Genomic DNA, 27,999 nt, shown 5'->3' with positions numbered 1-27,999 from the left:
TACCTGCATACTCACCGTCGATCCCGATCTTCTTCAGCCTGTCTTCATTCCGTCTTCAGAGAAACTTCATCATCTTCATCTGTCTCAATTTATCTTCATCTTCTCGATTTTGACAGAGGGAGCGAGTCTACTTCAAATGTACACTTCGGGCACCTATATGTCCCACAATGCAGTACGATTGTGACGTCACCACAGATCTCGTCTAATCACCACCACAACAAACAACTATGATATATTAATTCAAATTTTTTTCATTGAAAACAACCCACACACACCTATATACATTTGGATGCTGCATTAAACAAATTCTTAAAGGGAAAACAAATGTAAATAATAAATCAACTCTTTAGCTGATTCCAAGTGATCAAGGGCTTAGGACGTTCCAATTCAGCCCATTGCAGTTTCCGCCAGTAGTGGGCACTCGCAATGACGTACATCCGAATGAACGAGATGGATAGAAGTAAGTAAGTGAAGGGCATGACAATTTTGGACTGGAACGCAGCACAATTTATCATTCAGTTAAGCTTCATCTGATTATCTACTTCCTGTTTACTCACCTTTCACGCTGTGTCCAATCCATTCTGCTATTAAAATATCAAACCTACACTGTAAAAATAAAAGGTGCCTGGAGGAACCTTTTGGGGTTCTTCACTTCGCCACACCGGCGGAACCGTCTGTAGATCCTCTAGGCACCCTTTAAAAAGGGGCAGTTCTCTGAGGAACCACACAGGTTTCCTGAGGAACTCTTATATTAGGCACTGTGTGGAACCACTTTGGGTGCCTCCAGGAACCAAATTTCATTTTTTTTTTTTTTATATTTAATTTCATGTTGTTACTATGGTTACCTTTGACTTCTATTATAATAAACAAATTGAACCAAATACAAAATAATAATTGTTTATTACATATTTGATATTCATTTTTATACATACACTTCCATGCACATGGGGAAAAAAGCTAACTACAGATTAATATCAATGACTACACAAAAAAATAGTATAATACATAAGCAACATGAATAATCAACCATGTATATACAATAGATTAACAAGAAAAGACATCTCAACAAAATGCATGGAAACACATATGTTCCACTAAATAAATCAATGTAAAAAAAATTACATTTGAACTAATTAAAAATGTCCACATACTTAACTTTAAAACATTTGTGTTTCAGTCCGATGGTTAGTCTGACATCACTGTTTCCAAGTCCAAAAGCTCTATCAGATGCCAAAAACAAACAACAGTGCTAATATACACTAATTGTGCTGTAACCTTTATCTCTATACTGAAATCTCTGATGGTTAGTTATTCAGCTATTTTGAATCATAAAATGTTTAAGTCTGGGATGCCGTTAGACTGGAGACTGTAATGTACACTATGGCTTTTGAAAAGCTTAAATGTGTGACTTGAATCAACAGTGTTCATAAATGGTTGTTGAGTATTCTCATGAAACAAGATAGAGGAAGTAGAAGTAGAGGCTTCGATCCGAAACAGAGTTAAGGTGCAGTAAAATTATCTGTTGTTCTGTGAATGTTCACTGGTGAATTCAGTCATTTCAATATGAATTCACATGATCAGCAATTTCGTTTGTGGTCAAAAATGTCACTATGGGACCAAGTTGGTGTGAGGTACTTAAAGAGTTAGAAAAGTGAAAAGGTACAGCATCGTTTTACGTTTGTTTTTCGTCTTTTCTGGTGGATGGTCCAGGCACTTCGATGATTTTCAGGTCTACAGGAGGATTTTTATTCTTGATCAAACTTGTATTTCAGCTTACCGAGATCCCTGCAAAGTACAAAATTTACTGTTAGTAAGGTTATTAAACTGATAGTTGTGAAATTTAAATAATTTCCTCAGCCTTGTGACGTTCCAAACCTGTTTGACTGTCTATCTGTGGAACCCAAAAGCAGATCTCAGGCATAATGCAACCCCAGTCACCATTCACTTTCACTGCATGAAACACAAGCAGAAAACAATTGTGTAAATCATTCATGAAACCATTCTTATGCACACTTGTCTAGTTCAATTCAATGCAACAATTTATGTAAAAATGGTTAAGCTCCAAAAATGTCCCAGAAAAGATCCTAAAAATAATCAATGAGTTCACAACTCATGTGTTATGGGTTGTGTTGCAAGTCTTCTGAAGCCTAATTGCTTTTTCCTATTTATTTATTTTTTTTGTCGAAAAAGACTAAACTTGAAGTTATAATTCAGAGTTAAAATGTCTATAGCATTTTTTGTGAATCAAACCTGTGATATTATTTTTCTGAGTAACATGAATGAGATTTGAGATCATGAGAAAAGATTTTCAGAGAGTATCTGATTAAAAAACACAAGTACAGAGTCAAACAATACAATTTCACACAGAGAAAGTTCATAGTAATAAAGTACTTGCATGTGGTGCAGGTAACTTACTGTAATTCAATGTTGCCACTGAAATGTTCAGATTATTTTAGAAATGTAATGGTTGTTCTGGGGAAACAAAAGAACAAAGCTGATTATTCACAACATAATATTTATTGACCAGTAAATGGCTTTAAAATGGTATTTGAGAGAATGAGGGCACCTGTAGTAAAGTTAGGCTAAACAAAAAAAGACCAAACTATAACCTGTTTTTGTTATTCATAACAAACGCCAAGAATCAGAGAATTTTCTAAATTAGTTAGGCAATATCAGCAATTTGAATACACAGTTGTACAAAATATGTTGAATTGAATGACTAAATCAATCTAAGACAATAAGTCAATCATTTCCATTTGTTCATTAGATCAACGTAGTTAGCATCGCGGCTAAAACCTTCATACCAGATACTGTGCAATAAACGAGTGGTAAACACTGTAAAAACGTAGTAATGTATAATAAATTTAGTTTATATATATGTGTGTTTAAATATATAGTGAGTAGACTCTGTATTTATATTTATTTGGCGAGTTTACAAACCTTGTAATGGAGAGCCGAATAAACGGCGGAAGCTGATGAGAGGAGCCGTTACTTTCCTGATGACGATCAGCTGAGCTTTGTTGCGCGCGAGCAGCGCGAGGATCACTGAAGCGACGACAGCGGAGGAATAGCAGCAGTTTCGTGACAGAATAAACTCTTTATCCTCCTGGTTCTTCTTCTTCATATAATATTATTATTATTTAGTGTTGTTGTTTAAGGTTTAAATGACTTAATAAAATAGGCCTATACTAAATATATGTAAGCTACCCAAGTGAAAAAGACTATAGTTACTGTTAAATGTATTAAAAATGCATTAAAGTATATTTGTATTGTAGGTCTACTAAAAACACACTCAAGTACATTTTTAATACATTTAATAGTACGTCTTTTTCACCTGGGTATGTATACTGAATCAAACTTAAGTAGCCTATAATAATAATAATAATAATAGGATAATAATAATAATAGAATAATAATCTAATTCGGGCCTCACTGAACCATTGGGTTCCTCCAGATGCTGGCTTTAACATAAGAGATCTTCCAGGAACCACTTAAATGTTAAAAGATCTTCCAATAACCCTTTTATCGCATTTAAGTTCCTCTATTTTCCCCCAAAGCACTTCGAGGTCTCATGGTAATGAAAAGGTGACTCCAGAACCTCTGAAGTAAATACAAAGTGCTTAAAGGATCCCATAAGTTCCAGCAAGAACCTCAAAGATTGTCAATGCTCCTCCAGTAACCCTACTATAGGAAAAAGAGCTTTGAGGCACCAAAATTACATTTTGAAGTTCCTTGAGTATCCAACAGGATACTTGAGGCTCCTTTAGTTTTTACAGTGTACCATCTTGTCTGCTTCGTGTATGCAAACCTGACACAATAGCATGGGTGCCCAAAAGACTACTGAACATGTATCTAACAAGAAATCAATTTATACTGCATCCAGAAACTCCACTACTTTCTTTTGTCAACAAAATGTAGTCCAGGCTTTCTGCACTGTAAATACCAGGATAAAGAGAGTCCAAGTTTAAAGGGTACCATTATACAAACAACAGGGTCTTTAAATAACTGTAAACAGCTATAAAGTGAATCTTTTCGATACTCATAAAACGTGAGCTCTCAGCAACGCTCTTATCAAGTGAACAACAGGAAGGAATGTTTTACAGATTTGTTTGCATACTTCTATAGGAACAATTTTCCTTCTTAATGGAATCAAAAACTAGGCACTGCCCATATGCACATGACATTAGAACACTTCAGGAATCAAAGCCAATGGTGACATCAAAAAGCTCCCAGCTGGCGAATGTTCCTCTCATTACACTGTTGTAAAAGCTCATCACTCTCAGACATGCATCAAAGCATTTGTTCTCAATACTCTCTCCACTGTCTCTCTCTTTTAATTATCTGTTAATGAGACAAATACTTTGTCAGATATACTTGGGATCAAATTATAACATGGGGAGTAGTGTACAAGGGACTGTCCTAGACCGCATGATACCTGCTTAACCCCATGAAAGACAGGCTGTGCTCCTTTCTGCTGGCTTGCTGAGTGGATTAGTCCTCAGACAAGCTCCTAAAATTAGACCTCTGCCCAGTCTGTCAGCCGTTGGATAAACAGGTTTATTTTTGTTTGGCAACATAATCTAAAACATAGCTTTAATTAATGTAAAATGATTGCAGCTTTAGCAGTGGTTATGTTATCTATGCATCCCCCTCTACCGACTCCCTCTCTTTTCCCCCAATTCAAGTCACTGAAAGTTCACTGAGAATGTTTATATACCAAATGTGATATATCTTGTGAATCTATTGTTTTTCCCTTTCATGTTTGGTATCATTTTAAATGGTAATCATTTTAAAGCGATTGTCAGGGTTCTGTCACCTTGGTCTAGTGTGTTTCTTGGTTTTGTGACAGAGCCCTGATACTCCTGTATTCTTTGTCTATGTGTCTTGTTGTGTTTCGGTCATGTGCTGTGTCACACACAGCTAGTGTTTCTCACTGGCTGCATGCATTCATGTTATCTTGTTCTGTGTGAACACACAGCTTATGAGTGTCTCTCATTAGCTGCATGTTCGTGTCTTGTTCTGTGAAAGCTCATGGCTAGCGATTAGTCATGTGCTTGTTGGTCATGTGCTTGTGTGTGATTTCAAGTTTGATGTGAGCACATGGCTTGTCTTATTATGCTTCCCTTTGCCATGTGCTCTCTTGTCTATTGTTTGACCCCGCCCATCTTGTTCTGATTATTGGTTCAGTTTCCCCACCTGTCCTCATTCGTTACCTGCCTTGTTTGCTGTCCTATTTATTCCCCTTGTGTTTGCTGTCCTGTGCCAGATCGTTGTCGCACATTGTCGCATGCTGTTGTTACCCTGCCTGTCTGATGATTCCTGTCGTGTGTTTCCTGCCTAGTCAAGTCTAGTCTGTAGTGTTTTCGCCCACGGGGTAATTTCTGTTTGTGTTTTGTTTCACTTTAATAAAGCCCATATTCCTTTGCATCCTTTAGTCCTCACTTCAACCCTTCCTCAATCCGTGACAGCGACTGGTAAAATGGTCTAAATTTCACTGCAGTCACTGGTATTATGAGTAAGATTGAAAACTTTGTAGAATTCTGTTCTACTTTTTGGGTGGTGCGTCTTCAAGATGATTGAAAACTTTGTAGAATTCTGTTCTACTTTTTTTTCCTGGATGAACATTGGAAAACGTTAGTATGAAGTGTCATCCTTGACAAAAGTGCCAAAATCGGCATACGTTTTTCTTCTCACTACCCTCAACAGTGGGGTGGCTGTGCGCAGACCTCCTCCACCCTGCATTTGAGGCCAAGGCACTCTTAATGCACAAGGGTAGTTCTGAGCCGGGGTTGAGCTACGCATGTTGACTAACCGTGATCAAGGTCACTGCTCATGCCCTCGGCCAGATGATGTCCACCTTGCTGATCCAGAAGCAACCCTGGCTTACTTTTGCAGAGGTGCGAGAGGTCGTCAAAGTATGCTTTCCTGACACTCCCATCTCACAAGGTGGCCTTTTATGGCGACACTGTCGAGGACTGAGCCCAGCAGTTCTCCGCAGTCAGTAGCAGACTGAGGAGCTTCCCCCGACGTGCCATTAGAGTCCCTCGTGGGCCGCCCCTCAGTCTACTTGCCAAGAGTTTGGGGAGGCTCAGGTAGACCTGTTTGCCTCTCCAGAGACCCCCCATGGCCTACGCAAATATGCGTTTACCCCAGTGAGCCTACTTGCACAAACCCTGTGCAAAGTCAGGGAGGACGAGGAGCAGGTCCTGCTGGTGGCTCCCTATTGGCCCACCTGGACCTGGTTCCCAGAACTCATGCTCCTCATGACAGCCCCTCCTTGGTCCATTGCTCTGAAGAAGGACCTTCTTTCTCAGAGACGGAGCACCCTATGGCACCCGCATCCGGACCTCTGGAAACTCCATGTCTGGTCCCTGAATGGGACGCGGAGGTTCTAGGTGACTTACCCCCAGAGGTACTTAACATCATCGCTTCAGCACAGGCACCATCTACGAGACGTCCGTACGCCTTGAAGTGGAACCTGTTCGCCGAGTGGTGTTCCTCTCACGAGAGAGGTTCGATAGGGTCCGTGCTTTCCTTCTTGCAGCAAGGGTTGGAGCGAGGGCTGTCTCCCTCCACCCTCAAAGTACATGCTGCCGCTATTTCTGAATATCACGACCACATAAATGGCAAGTCAGTGGGGAACCACGACCTGGATGTCAGGTTCCTTAGGTGGGCGAGACGGTTAAATCCTCTTCGACCTCTCTCCATACCCTCTTGGGACCTTTCCCTGGTGCTTCGAGCACTTCAGGATGCTTCCTTTGAGCCTTTGCAGTCAGCAGACTTAAAGCTTCTGTCCATGAAGACTTTGCTGCTGGTTGCATTGGCCTCCATCAAAAAGTGTAGGGGACCTGCAGGCATTTTTGGTCGACGAATCGTGCCTAGAGTTCAGGCCGGGTAGCAACTACGTAGTACTGAGGCCCCGGCCTAGCTATGTGCCCAAGGTTCCTACCACTCCCTTCAGGTGGTGAACCTGCATGCGCTGCCCCTGGAGATGCCAGACCCAGCCCTGGCTTTGCTCTGTCCTGTCCGCGCTTTGTGACTGTACGTGGACAGAACTCAAAGCCTCAGGACCTCAGATCAGCTCTTTGTCTGTTACGGAGGCCGGCAGAAGGGAAAGGCTGTCTCCAAGCAGAGGTTGGCCCATTGGATAGTGAATGCCATCGCCTTGGCTTACCAAGCACAAGATGTGCCCTGCCCACTCAGGTTGCATGCTCACTCCACGAGAGGTGTTGCATCCTCCTGGGCGCTGGCACGTGGCGCCTCGCTGATAGATATCTGTAGAGCTGCGTGCTGGGCGACACCTAACACGTTCGTTAGGTTTTAGAGCCTATGTGTAGATCCGGACTCCTCCCGTGCTCTCAGCCTAAATGGATAGAAGCACTGAGAGACCCGGCCCTGTTGGCTTGCTGCGCCCTACTGTGCGCTTATATTGCTCCAGAGTGAAAAACCTGTTGAGTCCTCCACCACCCTCGGAGCCGGACATGGCGGAGCATTCGGCGCCAGGTGTTTTTCTGTTGAATTCTTGAGAACCGGGTTCAGGCTGGGTGCCATATGTGTGACCTTGTGGGGATCCCATATGTGTATTCTTCCACGGCTGCTCCTAAACGTAAGCCTGTGTCTTTCCCTTGGGGTAAGTCATCCCAGTATTTCATATGCAGTACAACCTTCGGGTTAGTCCATATGTATATCTTCCCCTTTGGGGAAGAATGTGCCATCTGCAGCATTCCTCCTTCCTAATGGAGAGGGCACGCTTTCCCAGTGTTATCCAACAGTCTCACTGTATGGGTTACCATGGAACAACAGTGACAGATTATCTCTGTGTAACAGATTAGCCCTCTCCTATTGTCCTTCCAGGCAAGAAGGGGCAGGAGGCTTGCACAGGGCAAGGTAGGCGGTAGCTGTGGCGCTTTGGTATGGATTCCTATTTGTCAGTCACAACGTACGTATAGAGTGACTGACTGATAGGGAATGTCTCTGTTACATATGGTAACCCTCGATCCCTGAAGGAGGGAACAGAGACGTACATCCCGCCACCACAACTTCTGTACCCAGCTGCACAGCTGTATCACCTGCTCGGCTCCTCAGGAAAACTGAAGATGCAATGCACCTGCTGCTCATTATTTACCTGCACTGAGAGGCAGAGCAGCTGCTGCAAATCATTGTATGCCAATGTTCACTGGCTCGTTTAGTTACACTCGAAGTAGATTGGCCTCTCTAGCGAGATTCAGTGACGTGCGGTGATGTCTTAAAGAGGCTAGGCACTTATGAAAGCCAGATTAGGCTACCTTATTTATTGTTTAGTCTAATACATAATAACAGTAAACGTTACGCACAAGCGCGACATATCAAGAAATGTACAAATCAGGATGTATATGTCACAGTGTCTGGTTTGTGTTTCCCTGGGTCACCACTAGAGGTCCTCTTTCCCCACGGTGTCATTCACTCTTACTACATTTCCCATCATCCTGTTCTGTCACTCATTGTATCATTGCACACAGCTGTTTCCCGTCACCTCATTAGTATCTGTGTATATATACCCTGGTTGTTTCAGTGTTTGTCACGGAGTCCTTGTTGTATATCACACCACTTCTGATGTCTGTTTCTCGCCTGTTCCTTTTGTGTTTCTCGTTTTGGATTGCTTACTTGGATTTGACCCCTGCCTGGATGATTACGATATTGGATTACCCTAAACAATAAATACTGCATTTTGGATCTACCCCTGTCTCCTTTAGTGTGGATCGTGACAGAAGGACTCCGTCAACACAAGATCCAGCGGTATGTTTTTTAATGTCTCTTCCCAAGCCACCGAGCGGGAGAAAAGAGAATTTTTTGAGGGGACCCGGTTGGTCAAATTTCGCGGGACCCGTGGAGGCCGCAGTGGAGGAGGTGGTCAAGAGGAATCCCGACACCATTCTCCACTCTGGCCCCTCTTCGACCCTGGGTTGGTGATGTCCAGCTCAGGGCCCCATTCGCCACTGGTTCCGTCCAGCACAGAGCCAGTTCCGGTGGTCCCAGTTCCGGTGGCCCCGAAACGGAGGAGGAGAAGGAAGACTTCCTCCATGCCTGTTCCGGTGGTTCGTGTTCCGGTGGTCCCGGTTCCGGTGGTCCCAGTTCCGGTGGTCCCGAGTCCGGTGGTCCCAGTTCCGGTGGTCCCGAGTCCGGTGGTCCCGAGTCCGGTGGTCCCAGTTCCGGTGGTCCCAGTTCTGGTGGTCCCGAGTCCGGTGGTCCCAGTTCTGGTGGTCCCGAGTCCGGTGGTCCCAATTCCGGTGGTCCCGAGTCCGGTGGTCCCAGTTCCTGTGGTCCCAGTTCCAGTGATCCCAGTTCCGGTGGTCCCAGTTCCAGTGATCCCAGTTCCGGTGGTCCCAGAACTCCCCATCATCAGTCCTGCCATGGCCAGGAAGGCCGTGTTCCTCTTCTATGCAGTGGCGGTACTGCATGCGTGGAGGAGACACAGCGCACCTGCCGAGCCTGTGTCTTCGGACAAGAGGGCCGTTGCCGAGCCTGTGTCTTCGGACAAGATGGCCGCCGCCGAGCCTGTTCACGTCATGCCTGCCGAGCCTGTTCACGTCACGCCTGCCGAGCCTGTTCACGTCACGCCTGCCGAGCCTGTGTCTTCGGACAAGATGGCCCAGCCTGAGACTGTTCACGTCACGTCTGCCGATCCAGAGACAGTTCACATCATGTCTGTCGATCCAGAGGCAGTTCATGTCACATCTGCCGATCCAGAGACTGTTCACATCACATCTGTTGATCCAGAGACTGTTCACGTCATGTCTGTTGGTCCAGAGCTGTCCACCATCAGTCCTGCCATGGCCAAGAGGGCTGTCTTCACCTTCTATGCATTGGCTGTTGTGCATGCATGGAGGAAGCATATGAGTTCTGCCGATCCAGAGACTGTTCACGTCACGTCTGCCGGGCCTGTGTCTTCGGACAAGATGGCCGCCACAGAGACTGTTCACGTCACGTCTCCCGAGCCTGTGTCTTCGGACAAGATGGCCACCACAGAGACTGTTCACGTCATGTCTGCCGAGCCTGTGTCTTCGGACAAGATGGCCGCCACCGAGCCGGTGTCTGTTCCTGAGCCGGTGGTGTCTGTTCCTGAGCCGGTGGTGTCTGTTCCTGAGCCGGTGGTGTCTGTTCCTGTTCCTGAGCTGGTGGTGTCTGTTCCAGTTCCTGAGCCGGTGGTGTCTGTTCCAGTTCCTGAGCCGGTGGTGTCTGTTCCAGTTCCTGAGCCGGTGTCTGTTCCTCCACCCTGGCCACCCGAGGGGTCGTCTCCGCCCTGGCCGCCCGAGGGGAAGTCTCCGCCCTGGCCGCCCGATGGACTACCTGCTCCACCCTGGCCACCTGAAGGGTCGTCTCCGCCCAGACCGCCCGATGGACTATCTGCTCCACCCTGGCCACCTGAAGGGTCGTCTCCGCCCAGATCGCCCGATGGACTGTCTGCTTCTCGCTGGCCGCCCGATGGACTGTATGTTTGGCCCTGGCCGGTGGCTAAGCCATTACCCCCTGTTCCTGTTCCCCTCCATGGATCTGGCCCCACATCCCTCCCCCTGATCCTCCACCATTCCACCTCCCTCCTGGACTCTTGGAGCGTCTTTCCCATCATCCTGTTCTGTCACTCATTGTATCATTGCACACAGCTGTTTCCCGTCACCTCATTAGTATCTGTGTATATATACCCTGGTTGTTTCAGTGTTTGTCACGGAGTCCTTGTTGTATATCACACCACTTCTGATGTCTGTTTCTCGCCTGTTCCTTTTGTGTTTCTCGTTTTGGATTGCTTACTTGGATTTGACCCCTGCCTGGATGATTACGATATTGGATTACCCTAAACAATAAATACTGCATTTTGGATCTACCCCTGTCTCCTTGAGTGTGGATCGTGACAGTATATCGTGTATTCTCACAGTCTCTCTCTCTCTCTCGCACACACACACACATACATACACGCACGTTGCACACACACAAGGCACACACCGGTAGTTAGTTAATGTCCACTCCAGCATCAGAATGCTACCATTCTTAATCCTTATTGTTGCACAGCGGCCAAAAGTAAAATCAAACACACTGCTCAATTGAATATGAAGGCAAATGGCTTGCATTAATTCAACCACATTTATCAATTCAATGTTAAGCCCAAAATAGTTTTTGACTCACCAATAGGTAAAATTCATCCGCCGCTCTTTCCTCGTGAAGACGTCGATCACAGCTTTGTAAAACTCGTCTTTACGGGCCTTCAGTTTGCAAAGTCTCTGGCTCTCAATTTAAAAATTTTAACTCTGTGATCACGGCCGGTGCTGTCATTTTGACTTTCAATTTGGCGCGGGGATTAGGCATACAGGCTAGCTGTGGTGTAACGTTAATGACGTTAGCTGCGCAAATTTCCAGTAATATCTCGATTTTAATTGGTCCATGTCTGATATGTTACGGAGATGTTACTGGCATACCATATTTACGTCCAAAGGCACAGCAGATTTGTGTTTTTTTGCCGTACATGTTAAAGAATACAGGATCGAAGTGCGCATGCGCAACATGGGTTTTTCGCTTGCCGTCTGCAATGAATGGACAGTAAAAGCACTGCTTATTCTACGATTTGTTTTTTATTTGATTATGCGTAACTGCTACATTTGTTATCATAACGTCTAAATAATTGGAATAACACACATATTGCATATATAAATCACAAGAATAAACAGTAAAAATACAAATACAAGTTTATTATTTAATAAACATTTTTATTTTTGAATTTTGGCAGGGTAGGCATTGCCTAGTTTGCCTACCCAGACCGCACGTCACTGGCAAGATCCCTATTTGTCATTCATGACGTACGTCTCCGTTCCCTCCTTTAGGGAACGAGGGTTACCATATGTAACCCGAGACATTTCGTGACTATAAAAAAATGACACTTTTTGTTATGAGCAAGCAGGGTGCGGCCACTTAAAGGTAAATATTTCACCATGCATCCTCTGACTAAGATCAAAACTCACGAGTTTGTGTCCGTGAGCGCATGACCCGACCAGAATGTGACTCTGTGCGATACCGGGTCTGTAATGAATGAATAATTAAAAGTACGGGATACTCAGAATAATCAAATATTTAAATTAATGCATAATCAATATTTATGATTAGTTCCTAATGAAAAACACAATTTTAATTTAATAATCATTCGAAATTTGTGTCAGATTAAAAGCGCTAAAGTAAAATTTAAACTAAATTAAAAAAATAAGTGTGTTACGGAATCAGACTTACAAGAAGAAGATTGAAGTAAACAGGAAGTTTATTAAGACAACAACTGAGTAGAATGAACTGAAAGCAGGTAAGTGCAATGATAGATTGGAGAACGGGATGCTAGCAGTGAATCGTTCTTTCTTCTTAAAGGTGAGATGACTGGTAGATGATGTAGTGGATGGCTGGAACTTTGAACAACAGTACACTTGGAGACACGGAGGAAGGATGAGACACTGGAGGAACCACACAGAGGAGAATGGGGACGAGACACTGGAGATGACGCTGGAGTGGAGACTGGAGAAGGATCGCTGGAGATTTCAGGTAGATTGTTAGCCTAGAAATCGTCTCGGTTACGGATGTAACCCTCGTTCCCTGAGTGGGAACGGAGACGTTACGTCGGATGACGACGATTGGGGTTTCGCTTAGAAGCCTATCAACTTCGAGTATTAGAAAACGAGCCAATGGCAATGAAATGCCATGGGTCTGCGGAATTTGCATAGCGTAACTCCGCCCGCCGCAGGGGGTATATAAGGAAGTACGCGAGCACAATGCAGACATGCCTTCGCTGAGGAGCCGAGACTGGCCCCAGGCGTTTTTCAGCGGTACAGCGGAAGTGGCAGGAAGACGTAACCGGGTTACGTCGGATGACGACGATTGGGGTTCCAGTCTAATCACGCCACCTCGGCTGTCTTCCAGTGCCCTGCGTAAGTCTGAGCTCCCTGTTGTGAGACTAGCACGAACGAAGGAGTCCTACTTAACACAGGGATACCAAGGTACTCTGGGGAGCATATCTCCAGAGAGAAGTACGCAATTACGCCCAGCCATTGATGGGGGGGACTTAGAATACACATATGGCCAGAGGCTGCATATGGAAGATAACTGAGGTATCCAACCGTAGGTGGAATTTTTAAACCCCAGGGGTGGCAAGGGTGGCTTGCCAAGGGAAAGACACACGCTCACAAGGAGACTTACAGTGGAATACACATGTGGGGGTCGCCTAGAGGGGGGACCATGCACATGGTGGCACCTAGTCAAGCGCAAAAGCTGAGTATGGAATTTTGGCATAACTCAGGCGTTGACATAAGCAGTGCTGGAGGAAACTCAGAGCTTATCAGACTCACCTGAGGAAAATATCGCACGTATCCTGTCCGTGGAGAGGAATGGCGAGCAAGCGAAGACACCTGAGCAGAATCTAGCACCGGCTGGTTGAAGCGAGTACATGAGAAGAAACTGGCTCTACTCGGAGATTATAGAATCTCGCGAATGTGTTGGGTGTCGCCCAGCCTGCAGCTCTACAAATGTCTGTTAGCGAGGCGCCATGCGCTAGAGCCCAAGAGGAAGCCACACTACGTGTGGAGTGGGCTTTCACACCAAGGGGGCACGGACGACCTTGCTGCTGGTATGCCAAAGCAATGGTATCCACTATCCAGTGTGATAACCTTTGCTTTGAGAGAGCCTTTCCCTTCAGCTTCCCACCATGACAGACAAAGAGCTGGTCTGAGGTCCTGAAACACTGCGTTCTGTCTACATAGGCACGGAGGGCGCGTACTGGACAGAGCAGTGCCAAGGCTGGGTCTGCCTCCTCCGAGGGCAGCGCTTGCAGGTTCACTACCTGGTCTCGAAAGGGTGTGGTAGGAACCTTGGGCACATATCCAAGCCGGGGTCTCAGGATCACGTGAGAGTCAGCCGGCCCGAATTCCAGGCACGCTTCGTCAACCGAAAATGCCTGCAGGTCCCCTACCCTCTTGATGGAGGCCAATGCAACCAGGAGCGCTGTCTTCATTGACAGGAACTTAAGCTCCACTGATTGCAAAGGCTCAAATGGAGCGCTCTGCAGGGCAGTTAGAACCACTGAGAGATCGCAAGAGGGAACGAGGGGAGGACGAGGAGGATTTAGTCTCCTGGCTCCCCTCAGGAACCTGACGACCAGGTCGTACTTTCCCAGAGACTTACCATCGACTGCTTCGTGATGGGCGGCAATGGCGGCCACATACACTTTCAGGGTGGAGGGAGACAGCCTTCGCTCCAACCCTTCTTGCAGGAAGGAAAGCACGACACTGATGGGGCATTTTGTGGGTTCTTGATGTTTAGAAGAACACCAGTTGACGAAGAGGTTCCACTTCAACGCATAGGCATGTCTCGTGGACGATGCTCTAGCGGAAGTGATGGTAGCCACCACCGCAGGTGGTAGGGTACTCAAACCTGCCTCGTCCCGTCCAGGAGCCACACGTGGAGGGTTCCAAAGATCGGGACGAGGGTGCCATAAGGTGCCCCGTCCCTGAGAAAGGAGGTCCTTCCTCAGAGGAATTGGCCAGGGAGGTGCTGTCGCGAGAAGTACTAGTTCGGAGAACCAGGTCCGGTTGGGCCAATACGGGGCAACCAAAGTGACCTGCTCCCCGTCCTCCCTGATCTTGCGCAAGGTCTGCGCAAGGAGGCTCACTGGGGGAAACGCATATTTGCGTAGACCCCGCGGCCAGCTGTGCGCCAGTGCATCCGTGCCGAGCGTGCCCTCGGTCAGGGAATAAAACAGGTCGCAGTGGGACGAGTCGTGGGAGGCAAACAGGTCTACCTGTGCGTCGCCGAACTGATCCCAAATCAGCTGAACCGTCCGGGGATGGAGCCGCCATTCTCCAGCGAGAGGCCGAACTCGAGACAGCTCGTCGGCCGCCTGGTTCAGGTGTCCCGGGATATAAATGGCTCGAAGCCACCTCAGATGCTTCTGACTCCATATGAGGAGGTGGCGAGCGAGTTGCGACATACGGCGGGAGCGTAGACCACCTTGATGGTTGATGTACGCTACTGTTGCGGTATTGTCTGATCGGACTAGTACGTGCTGGCCCCTGAGCAACGCCCGGAAGCGGTGCAGGGCGAGACGTACAGCCAGCAACTCGAGGCAATTGACATGCCAAAGGCGCTGGGGTCCTGTCCAGGAGCCCGCGGCAGCATGACCATTGCACATGGCGCCCCAGCCCGTGTTGGAGGCATCTGTTGATACAACAACATGCCGGGAAACTCGTTCTAAGGGCACTCCGGCCCGTAGAAAATTGAGGTTCGCCCACGGGGTGAAGGTCTGACGGCAGGCTGGAGTCACTGGGACTTGGAGCGTGCCGTGTTGCCATGCCCACCTCGGGACTCGATCGCGAAGCCAAAGCTGAAGCGGTCTCATATGAAGCAATCCCAGCGGCGTTACTGCGGCTGCGGATGCCATATGCCCCAGGAGCCTCTGAAAAAGTTTCAGTGGAACCGCACTCTTGCCCTCGAACTGACGAAGACAAGTCAGCAGTGACTGCGCGCGCTCGCTCGTAAGCTGCGCGCACATGGCGACCGAGTCGATCTCCATACCGAGAAAAGAGATCCTCTGCACGGGGCAGAGTTTGCTCTTCTCCCAGTTGACCCGAAGGCCCAGACGAACTAGGTGCCGGAGCACTAGGTCCCTGTGTTCGCAAACCTGGTCTCGAGAGTGAGCTAGGATCAGCCAGTCGTCGAGATAGTTCAGGATGCGAACCCCGTGTTCCCGGAGGGGAACAAGGGCTGCCTCGACGACCTTCGTAAAGACGCGAGGAGACAGGGCTAGTCCGAAAGGGAGAACCGCGTACTGGTATGCCTGCCCCTCGAAAGCAAACCGTAGAAACGGTCTGTGTCGAGGTAAAATGGAGACATGGAAGTAGGCGTCCTTCAGGTCGATCGCTGCAAACCAATCCTGCGGCCGCACACACTGGAGGATGTGTTTGGCCGTTAGCATCTTGAACGGCAGCCTGTGAAGGGAGCGGTTCAAGACGCGTAGGTCGAGGATTGGCCGTAACCCACCGGACTTCTTGGGTACAATGAAGTAAGGGCTGTAGAAGCCGGACTTCATTTCGGCTGGAGGGACAATCTCGATCGCACCCTTCGCCAGCAGGGTGGCGACCTCCGCTCTCATGACAGGGGCATTGCCACCGACCATAGTGAAGCGGACTCCCCTGAAGCGGGGAGGAGATCGCGCGAACTGAATCGCGTAGCCGAGCCTGATGGTTCTCGCGACCCAGCGGGACAGTCTGGGAAGCTCTAGCCAGGCCTCCAGAAAGTGCACCAGCGGGGTCATACGAACCACAGACGTACCGTCGGTGGGGCAGCGAGGCGGAATGACCGGCACCGGCGAGGGTGGCATAGCGGCCCTGTGCGGGGGCACGGTCATTAACCGCGTCCTGCCAGAGGAGGCCAGGGGAGGGCGCGCGTCCCACGGGGGCGTGCTCTGGCAGGGGTCTGGCGACAGAGGGGGATGAGAGGAGCGAGGCCCGTGGGCGGCGCGTGCTGTCATCCCGCACCTCTGGGACAGAGGAGGGCGGCAGTGGCGGGACCCGAGGGTGGCGCGCACTGCGGCCCTCGGGCTCTGTGGGCTCAGGATTGGGGATTTCGATTCTGTCTTTAACCACATTAGGGTGCTGCCCGTCGTGGGACGAGCAGCGGGGAGTGGAGAACAAAAGATTCTCCCCCGGCCCTCCACCGGGGGAAGGAGTGGCCCTGCTACCACCTCCTGTACAGAAAAGAAAGCCAATCCTGAGCTGCCCGTCTCAGGAGCGCCGCTTAGCCTGGCGTTTAGCGGGCGGCGGGGCTGGAGAGGGCTGTGGCGCCTTCCTGCGGCTTCCTCCACAACGCGACCCCGATGACTGCTGCTGGGGCCGTGCGGGAGGGGCGGGAGCCGCAGGAGGGCGCCCTCGGCGGCGAGCAGGCTAAGGACTCTGAACCGGTGGCTTAGCAGCAACAGCACGCCGGGGCAGAATATGTTTGATGACCTCAGACTGCTTCTGAGCAGTCGAGAACTGTTGGGCAAAGTCCTCGACTGCACCACCGAAGAGGCCGGCCTGGGATATGGGAGCGTTGAGCAGACGAGTCCGCTCAGGCTCACGCATATCGGCCAGGTTCAGCCACAGGTGTCTCTCCTGGACCACAGCTGTGGACATCACCAAACCCAGGGAGCGCGCGGTCACTTTCGTCGCCCGGAGAGCGAGGTCAGTGGCGGCGCGCAGCTCATCGAAGAGCCCTGGGTCTGTCCTACCCTCGTGCATGTCACGGAGCATCTTGGCCTGGTAGACCTGTAAGATGGCCATGGCATGCAGTGAAGCAGCTGCCTGTCCCGCCGCTCTGTAAGATTTCGCCACCATAGTAGACGAGAATCTACAGGCCTTGGAAGGGTGCTTTGGATCACCACGTGATGAAGCGCTTGCCGGACACAGCTGCATCGCGACAGAACGTTCAACCGTGGGAATCCCAGTGTACCCACAAGCATCAGCTTTATCGAGGGGAGGAAAGGCGGAGAAAGCCGACGAACGATCACGAGAAGACATGGGAGCCTTCCAGGACCGCGTGACTTCCTCATGCACTTCCGGGAAGAATGGTATTGGGGTTGGGCGGCGACGGGTGTCAGCGGCCGCTCCCAAAAACCAATCGTCCAGCCGCGAGCGCACTGGATCAGGTGGCGGGGACCACTCAACACCAATGGCCACGGCTGCCCGGGAAAGCATGGCGGTCAGCTCGGGATCAGACTCGGGCAACGCTGGCACACCCGAGGGCGGCAACGCAGCCGAATCCTCACTTCCCGAGGACTCGCGCCCACCTTGTGATGCCGCGATCGACATAGTATCCTCCTCTGGAGCTCCAAACGAGACGCGCTGGGGCTCCGAAGAGGGACCAGCGGTCTCAGTTTGTACACTCGCGGGTACCACTGCTGAAGAGGGGTGTGTGGACCGCGGACGTGTCGGCGGTATGTCCCACACAGTCACCCTCAGGTCACCCCGGCCACCAGCCGAAGTACTAGCCCTCTCGGAGTCAGTAGATCGGGGTGTGGGTAGGGGGACTCTCGCTCTGGTGAGCTCATTGAGTCTCGACCGCAGCATGGAGATGGTCATGTTCCCGCAGTGAGAACATGAGTCATCCATGAACGCTGCTTTAGCGTGATCAACGCCCAAACACGCTAAGCAGTGTTCATGCCCATCAGAGAAGAATATCTCGCGACCGCAACCAGAAGTGCACGGGCGAGGCATCTTTAAAAAGACGTGCCGCGTGCAAGCTCTTTTTGTGAGAGGATAAACTCCGCGGATGCTGAAGCGAACAGGGAGAAAACACACTAACTGTCAGATCACTGAGCAGATCAGCAGGGTAGTGAGCACTCGCTGAAATCGCCGTCACACCAACACCAGAGAGTTCGCTCGTCTCGAAGGTAAGAGAAGACTAACTCAGAATATTTGGCTTGCAGGAGTGGAGAAGTTCTCGGCTCCGAAGCGAAAGCATGTCTGCATTGTGCTCGCGTACTTCCTTATATACCCCCTGCGGCGGGCGGAGTTACGCTATGCAAATTCCGCAGACCCATGGCATTTCATTGCCATTGGCTCGTTTTCTAATACTCGAAGGTGATAGGCTTCTAAGCGAAACCCCAATCGTCGTCATCCGACGTAACTCGGAGTGACCACGAAAGGGAACTAGACGCACCCTAGCGGCAGCAAATTTTTATTTTGCAGCCAGTGTCGTCTAGCAATTCTCCGTTGACTTTCGAGCTGGAAAAACCAACTCTAGTCAGTCAAATCACATCGTGTATAGAGTCAGTGGGCGGGCTTAACATAATGACGGCAGAGTTGTGACGGTTCTGCGTGAATTCCCTGCTACTTGAAAACAAAGAAGAGCTGCTGCTGCTGGCGAACATCCGTCTTCCGAATCGGTGTGAGTCTAAATAGCGGCAGTGATGAGGATGATGATGAGATGCAGGTGTGTGTGACTCTGGTGAGGGAGTGCGTTGTGATTGGTTGGTGTGAGAGCCTGGCTGATCTGTATCAAAGTAAACATAACCAGAGTGCTAAAAAGAGATACACGCATTATGCCTTCACATTCACCGATGGATTCCATCATTGGGCCGACAGGTGGTACCTTACACAAATAATCCAGATATAGTTAACAATGTCGGGCATTGCTTATTGAGTTACGTGAGATGAAGCTGAAGGGTGAATGAGCACCAGTAAACTGAGGTGCTTTGATAGCAGTAAATTATCTCAACCAAATGCTTCCTATGAGATTAATCAGATGATAAGTATCTACATAAAAATGAACTGATTTTATTTAAATATATTATTTAGCATCAACAAATCAGCCTAAATACATTAATTAATTTCAACAAACTAATTTGTATAGGTTAAATCAGGTAACAATTGCAGGTTACCTCTTTTTAAAGTGAAATTACTTTAACAAAGTAAAACCTAAAAAGTTGTCTCAATGTGGAAAACAATTCACTTTTAATTTTGTAATTGAAATATTCTCCATTTGCCTCATTGGCTAAAATGAATTCAGCTCAAAGTTCAGGAAAGCTCAGTACAGGACATTGTTTAGCATCAGCACTGGAGCAGACCCAGTGTGTTTTACATATTTAATTTAAGAGAGCCCTGCAGGCATAATATGGTCTTCAGACAGCATCAGCTATTGTGCCACACTGAAATGTAGTGCTTCTGCATGCGACAACTGTACTGCCCTAAAAAAATCCATTTCAAGACATCTTGATACACACAGTCAAACTTGAAAGCATCACTGTAATGTGGATTCAGAGGCAGCACACACACAATCCATCTTTGCATGGCTTTTCCCAGGCAGGGGATATATCTGTGTTGTCTTCATTGCTGAGGTCTGTCAATGCTGCTGTGTGATTTGGTGGAAATCCGTCTGTGCCCTTGCTGTTTTGGTACCGTGAAACTCTCCAGTCTGCCAAAGCTATGACTTCAAGTCGGCTCTTAACACAATTGTCATCTCAAAGACAAAAGGTTCTTGTCACAGCTGTGAGATGCAGTAACATCGTAATTCAGTCACAGAGGCGCAGCTGCATCCACAACCTGATCTGAGCTTTCAACAACTTGTGTCCTTTAGAGGCGGATGTGTTCTTTCTTAGCTCTCCTCTTTTCTATTCAAGACCACCATATTGCCAGTCCTCGGCAGATTAGATATTTCCACTTTCTTTTACCATTATTGTTGCTCTATTTTCCATTCTTATATGACTTATGTGGCTGGCAAATCAGTTAGCACATTCTGCATTTTGGTTTATTTTGTTATGTATAGTTTATCCAAATACTGATAAACAGAAAAAAATATGAAAACAAACCAAAAACTATATGCAAACACGCACACGTCAGGACAACAGAGATGCTGGATGACAATGAACCCAATCGTAGGGAGTCTATTGCAGGCTTGTTAACTGATACAGGTGAGTAAACAGATCAACAATAATACTGGAAATGACTTGATGAATAACAAGGTGTTTTTGCAGGACAGTCAGCGGGAGGAAGATAACAATGAGGGAGAAAACCACAATGAATATCAATGATGGAGATAAAGGTAGTGCAGTTAGTAGACTCTACAGGTAAGTGCAGATTCTGTGCAGGCTTTTTGGAAACAGACATGAGACCAAACACGGAGTGTGACCAGAGTGAGTATTTGTGCAGTCCGTGATTGCAGGTGAAATGAGGAACGGGTGTGGGCGTTTAATAGTCCAGAGAGAGAATTGCGTGTCGGTGAAGAGGGAGAGTGCGGTGTAGGTGTGACAATACCATAATTTGCGTAAAATTGAGGAAATTATTTGTTATTGTTGCCTCATACTGTAGAAAGGGTCCACTTGATGTTTATCCTTGTGTGTGTCACAATTTAAAGAAATTTAACATTTTTGCTGTAACAGGAAGGACTATGTGAAAAAATGTGGGGCACATGGTAATGTGTTTTTGGTAATAATTAAAATATTTATTTCTTGATAAAATTAATTAAATATCAATTTAGAAGAAAAATATCTGAGCTACAAGTTTACAACATCAGAAAAGTCATACATATGGAGTCGGTTATGTGATGCTAATGACAAAATGTATAGTTCCTGCATAGTAGTTATGTATCAGGCAAGGAACCATGCAAAATAACTCTTTATTAATCAATAACATGTCCTTGTAATTATACTTTGTGAGAAAATGTAAAAAAAAAAAAAAAAAAAGTGTTTTACTGCCACTATGGTCGTTTCAGCTAGAAACTGCAGTGAAGGTACGTTTTTGGAGTTTTGCAAAAATGTAGGTAGGGTCACGTTCTTCCTTTTGTTCCCAAAATTAACATTTTAATGGTAGGGATACAACTGATGTGTTTAAAACTTGCAACTTTTTATCCTAGGTTAATTTTGTCACATAATGGTTTATCAAACATAGCTGATGAGTCTTACTACAAAAAAAAAAAAAAAAAAACACAACCAAAACCAAATCAATCCAATTTTACTGTATTTATGCAAATTTGCAACTCGTCTTTAATGGTAAACACCAACTGACTAGTGGCAGTCAGGTCATTTTATTTTGAGACACCTGTTTTATAGATACACCCCCTCCATCAAATGCATCGCTATTAATGAGAAATCACAAAACAGAAAACAATAACTGGAGTTTAATTGAACCTGAATGTCCTCAGTTTGGAGTAGCAAGAGAGCTAATTAAAATGTGTTATTGCATAAATTGGAATGTCATATATTAACCCTCCTTGTGTATTCTGGGGTTTAAGCAAAGAGTCAGAGCAAATAAGACAAAATATTGTGGAGGACTAATATGAATTGCTACAATTCAGCATTTCTCTGAAGTGTTCAGATTCATCTGATAGCCATATGTTATTAGCAGTCTGGTTGAACTCAAGCTTTGTGGGCAAATTCATCACTCAGTTTGAATCTTGATTCAATTCTCAGGTGAAGGGTCCTGATGGCTCCTCCAGTGCCTTATTTAGAAGTTTTATCACTGCTTTAGGGTAAAGAAACAGAGATAAAGTGAGAAAGATGCATCTCTGTTTCCCCACTACAGAGACATGTTGTCTCTTAAGCAAATGCCTGTTTTTCTCAGCTACATGCACTGGAATTCTTACTTAACTTTTCTTGCAAACGGTTATTTACTGTATTCAAAGGAGTATTTTTATTATTTTTTTGTCATTGTGCATTTGTGCATTTATGCAGCATTCATGAACAGGAATAAATTTTTCAAGAAATAGACAAGACTATACTAACAAATGGTGAAATGGTGAAATGGTGAAACGCACCGTTTTGTGTGTGTCCCTTTAAATGCAAATGAGCTGCTGCTCTCAGCACAGGGGCGGAGTTTCAAGAGCTGGTGTCCTTTTACCTCACACAGACATGCACTAGAAATGTTTGTTTAATGATGGAGACAAGACTCAAGAAGAAGTGACAACATGCAGAATGCAACAGAACATTTCTGAATGGTTAGTTGATGAATTTAGGTAGCTTATGTATAGTTATCCTCTAGTCATTGATTAGCATATTCTGTCATGATAATCTATAAATTGCATTCCCAGGGGTGGGGTTTATGTAAATTATAGGGTTAGTGATGTCACTAACCCGGGAGGAAGCTTGTGTAGTCCCTACCAGCCGTTTGTTGTAGTCCTTAAAAAAACGATTTATTTAAAAGCAAATATCTTCCTTTGCTTTGAACTTTGAGGGTTGTAACTTTGCAGATGTTGTTTATGCTCAAACAGCAACATTACACACTAACTAAAGATAGAAAAGTGAAATCATAATCAACCAGCCTTTAATATAAAACAGATGGGGAGTGCTAGAGGTCATTGACTGAATCTTTTGTAAAGCTGTTTTTACACATAATGTTATCCTACATGCACTGTTTTTTATTGTTCTGCTTGTCAAACAAGTTGTCATAAATATTTCATAGTCTGTTCTCTATCCAAAACTATGAGATATATCAATAGTGATGTTACAATAGTAAAGAGTAACTGAGTAATTGTCTGGCATATTCTCAATTGGTTTTAGTACTAATTATTTCTGCTTGAAGAATGGAGCTCCAGAGGATAAGCACAAGCACAACAAGCAAATGTTGATGAAAAACAAAAAATGTCTCCATTTATAATACTGCGAGCAGGGCCGCAATCGCTCAGCTAAACCCATTTGTGCTTTATACACAGGGCTGATAATGGGAAATGAGCTGAGATAGTGCAAGCATATTGCATAAATCTTATGAACCCGACATTTTGTGCAACATCTTGTCTCAGGGGTGATTTGCCTCTAATGTTTGATTTCTCTTAAAGTGCAGTTTTGTCCAAATGAAAATCCAATTGCTTAAATATAACAGGTCCTAAGTGCCATGTGGGGCTACATGTAATCTAGGGTGTAAAGATGCATTGTGTGTCGACGTGCATCTGAGTAAGCCCTCTGACATGCTTTCGATTACATGCTGTCAAAAGATTATCTATCTGTCAAGGTGGAGCCAAGGTCAAGACAGAACACATGTTCACAGGAGGTTGAACAATCAAGACCGGACCAAGGGGACTTTCCTTGACTGGTCTGCATGTGAAGAAAAAGAGTGTTGTGCCCTGAGCACCATCATGTCCATCTGTGACATACAGATCTTCGTTTGGTAACTTCCTTTCACACTCTTGTGTCTCTGAACAATAGCCAGAGGAGTTGGACGGGTTTGCTGTCAATTGATTTACTTACAAAGTTCAATTGAACCTTTTGCTAAGGTAAACTGTGTTTTGTTTTCATAGGCCGGAAGGTTGCACTGATTTATCTGCAAAAGATGTAGTAATAAAATTTGTTATAATAAGTGGTTTTATTACATGGCTCTCTACTTGATTCTGATTGGTCAATCGTAGTATTCAGTAGTTTCCTATTTCCGACTGTCTATGGCATTGCTGTATATCAGTGAGTGGTACCTGTCTATCAGCTCATGGGTAACTGAAATTGACGCTAGTTTCATATCCCTCAAATCACATTGTGCACTTGCTCTTTTTTTTCATACAAACTCAACTGGTGCAATATTGTGACTCAGTTAGTGATTGTAGTGAAAATGATGACCAAATATTTTCTGAGTTTGTAGTTGATGATTTGGTTTTCTCAGTGGAAATATTAAAGCTACACTGTGTAATTTTTTAAGTTGATTCTTATCAAAAAACACTTTGTTCTTTCAAAAATATATGTGCTCATTAATGTGTAATTACTTCTACCAACTAACCAAGTTTTCTAGTAAGCGTAGAATCTGCCATTTAGAATACATACGAGCGAGTCGCTCGAATGGCGGCAGCCATGTTACGCCTCCATCTTGAAAATACATTAGCCAAAGAGGGACATACCTGGAAATTCAAGCTACGCCTTTCGCGTTTTTACACTCAGTGGCACCGTGACAATTGCGAGGGGGAGCCGGCAGATTTGAAATAATACGGCCACCATAGGAGTTAAAACGCCCTCGGAATGGGAGGGGCTAGAAAGTAATATTCAGTTGGTAGTCATAAACAATTTCACCGCTAGATGGGAGAAAATCCTACACAGTGTAGCTTTAAGATTAGACAAAGAAATAGGCTTCCTATCTGTCACGGTTGGTTGCAATAATGATAAATGCTGGATCTAAACGCAAGCAGTTTAAGTTTATTTACACAGAACTCAGGAACAATTAACATGAACAGAGCAACCAAACCTAACAAGATGATTACAGATGCTGAACAGAACAAAACACAAATACACAGGGCAAACATAATAAGATAATTAACGAAACACACCTGAACTGAGCACTCAGATCAACCTGTAACCACGGAGACAAACGGGCAGGGAAACTGAGAGAACAGAACTAATTAACAAACTGACAGCAAAACGCTAGAACAGAAATACAAACAGGAATGAAAACAAACTCAAACTCACATGACACCATTGTACTGGTAAAGGCGTGGAGCTTCCTATTTTGTTCCAGTAAATTGCAGCCAAAACACCATTGTCTGTGCACCCTACACCATATACATCTGTTCCTGTCCCAAGCATTTGTTTCTGCCAAAATAATCATTAATCTATCTACAAATCTACAAAATGTCTGTTTTTAATATCTCAGTCAAATACTGAGTCATGTGTTTGTTGTCTGGTTTCATGCCACCAGAGTTCAATATATATGGTATTCCCTCAGTTACATGGAAAGGAGAGGCCCAAAGCATAAATTTGTTGAAAATTATTAAATCTTGTCACTCCCTGTGTCAGAGCCTCTTGGGTCCATTGGTCACTGATGAGTGGCACTGTGGGTGAATCATCCTATTGAATTTCTTTCTTGAAACAAACTACTGCTGTATATGTATTATTATTATTATTATTATTATTATTTGTGGTCAGCATACTCAGCAAGGTGTAATACGAATTTTAAATCTAGTGACAAGCAGAATTTAGAAGTGATACTGTATAAATGTTCAGACCCACTTTAAATTAAATGTCTTTAACTGCTAATGTGCTTAATAATTTGATATAATGCACTTATTGTGCACATACATATTATGTTGCATTATATTTTAAAATACCTGCATGTAATTAAATCCGTAACTAATTTCTATAACTGTTTGCCTATCCTTGAACCTAACCATATCACAACCTTATCCCACCACAGTAGCAGCAAGGGTGTTTTGCATGAACACAATACATAAGTGCACAATAAGTGCAACGATCTTTTTTTTTTTTTTTGTGCATAGTCATAAAAGACACCTAATATAAATTGACACCAGTTGTTCTTACAGTAGCTGTTTCTGTTTCATTCATAAAATATATGTGGAGATTAAATTTATGCTAAACCTGGTGTTTTTATCACCCACAATTACACAGCCTTATTTGTATCCTGAGGATAGGTTCTAATCTCAAGACATATATTTATTGTCAGCGTTTCAGCATTAAAAGAGAAGTATACCAAAATGCAGGTAAAAGCCTTTTTGAAAATGTTCCAGTTTTGCTCTCCGTAATGAGAACACTGAACAAACAGAGCCTCGACAGAGTTCATTAAGATTGCTTCACGACAATAACTTCCAATCAAAACACTTACAGTAAAACACAAATCTACATTCCACATTAGAGCAGCTATATAAATAGAGGTGACTGCTGAGCAATGGGTCTGTGATTTGACCTGGTTTACTTGTGTTCAGGCTAAATAGTGTAGTTATCTTCTGCCTGCACCATATGATGGCCATATGCTTTGCTATGAGATTCCAAGCCAAGAACCCTACAGCTTCGCCCTAGAGTCTGTGCTTTTTGCTGGCCTACTTCACACATTTAAATGCTTAAATCATATATTTAAACATGTATATTCTGACTGGACACAAGGAATAGTTTATTTGTTTGGTATGTTATAGAAGTGCAATGATGAATGAATCTTACCATTATACCAGTATATACTGCAATATATATTGCAGTCAAATATTTTTGTAAAATGAGGCTAAAAATTATAACTGGCCATTATCACAGCAGGCAAGTAATTTCCTTCATCACTGTACTAGTTTCACATCACCCTTAAAACATTCCTGTAGGTCAAACTGTAGTGCATGGCACTAGCAATGCCAGTCATAGGTTTGATTCCCAGGACATGCATAAAATTGAAAATGTAAATGTGAAATGTAAGTCTCTTAAAGTGCAAGTGCCAGCCAAAGACATAAATGTAAATGCATAGGCTATCACTCCATGGTTCCCTGACATAACAAAATAATTGAACTCTTATTTAATCTTTATTTCATGTCTATTTATTAGTATGTTTGTTAGTTTGTTAGTTAGTTAGTTTGCTTGTTTGTAGAAATAAAAAAAAAAATAAAAAAATACAGTTAAGGGATTACTACTGAAGTTCAGAATACAAAAGACTAAAGTTCATTTTCATAAATGTCACATGCAGAGTAAAGCAAAGCAGTGCCAAGTTCATGGGTTTAATTCCCAGAGAATGCATGAACTGATAACAGGAAGCTTGAATGTAATGTAAGTCACTCTGAATAAAAGCGTCTACCAAATGCATAAATGTAAATGTAGTATTTGGATGTCCAAATAGGCTCTGTTAGTTCAGTTATTAGGAAGCAGAAGCTACATCAAACCACCTACACATTGCCTGGATGATGTTGTTAGTCATCACTCAGAACTCTTTGAGTGACCTTAAAGGACCTAGTGGGGAATGATCACTTTCAAAGTGAAAACAAAAAAACTAAAACATTACTGAATGGTTTTAAAAAAATAAAAACATGTTTGGCCAGTTCAAGGATTGCTACTGGGCTGGGACATTTTGAAAAAGTGGTTGAGAAGGTTTTTGATTCAAATCATAAGCAATTTGTGGTGTGTAGGCCTACCTACTTAAATATTATTTGTTGAAAAATTTGTACCCAGAAGTGACCAAACCCTTATAAAATCTCCAAAAACCTCCCTTTAGGGACATCCTCATTTGTAAATCTGGTATAAAAATAAAGTAATTAAAAGTTTTTTGTTTTTTTTTTTATGTAAAAATGCAGAAAGTTTTCTGTTATGGGTAGGTTTAGGGGTAGGGTTAGTGTAAGGGGATATAATATACAGTTTGTACAGTATAAAAACACTGTGTGTGTGTGTGTGTGTGTGTGTGTGTGTGTGTGTGTGTGTGTGTGTGTGTGTGTGTGTGTGTGTGTGTGTGTGTGTGTGTGTGTGTGTGTGTGTGTGTGTGTGTGTGTGTGTGTGCGTGCGTGTGTGCGTGTCTGAAGATGCCACCATATACTTTGCCTAATAAGTCATTCAGAAACAAACATATAATGGGGGATGGTATTTGGAATCATAATGATATACATATATTAATGTGACGATGACACATTCTGCCTCTCAGCATTGACACTTACCAATCACCATCATGGCTGTCGTCTCTCACAGCCTGGCATAAGCAGACTTATCAGGAAAATGATGTGAAAAGATAAATACTTGAATTTGTTGTTCTCTCTTTGCAATCAATTTCAGCAAGAGAACCAGAAAACTGCAGCTTCACCCATGAC

Source organism: Scardinius erythrophthalmus (assembly GCF_964197995.2).
Source record: "Scardinius erythrophthalmus genome assembly, chromosome: 2".
Classification (NCBI taxonomy): Eukaryota; Metazoa; Chordata; class Actinopteri; order Cypriniformes; family Leuciscidae; genus Scardinius; species Scardinius erythrophthalmus.
The sequence above is the reverse complement of the archived record's forward strand: the minus strand, read 5'-3'. Positions refer to the sequence as shown.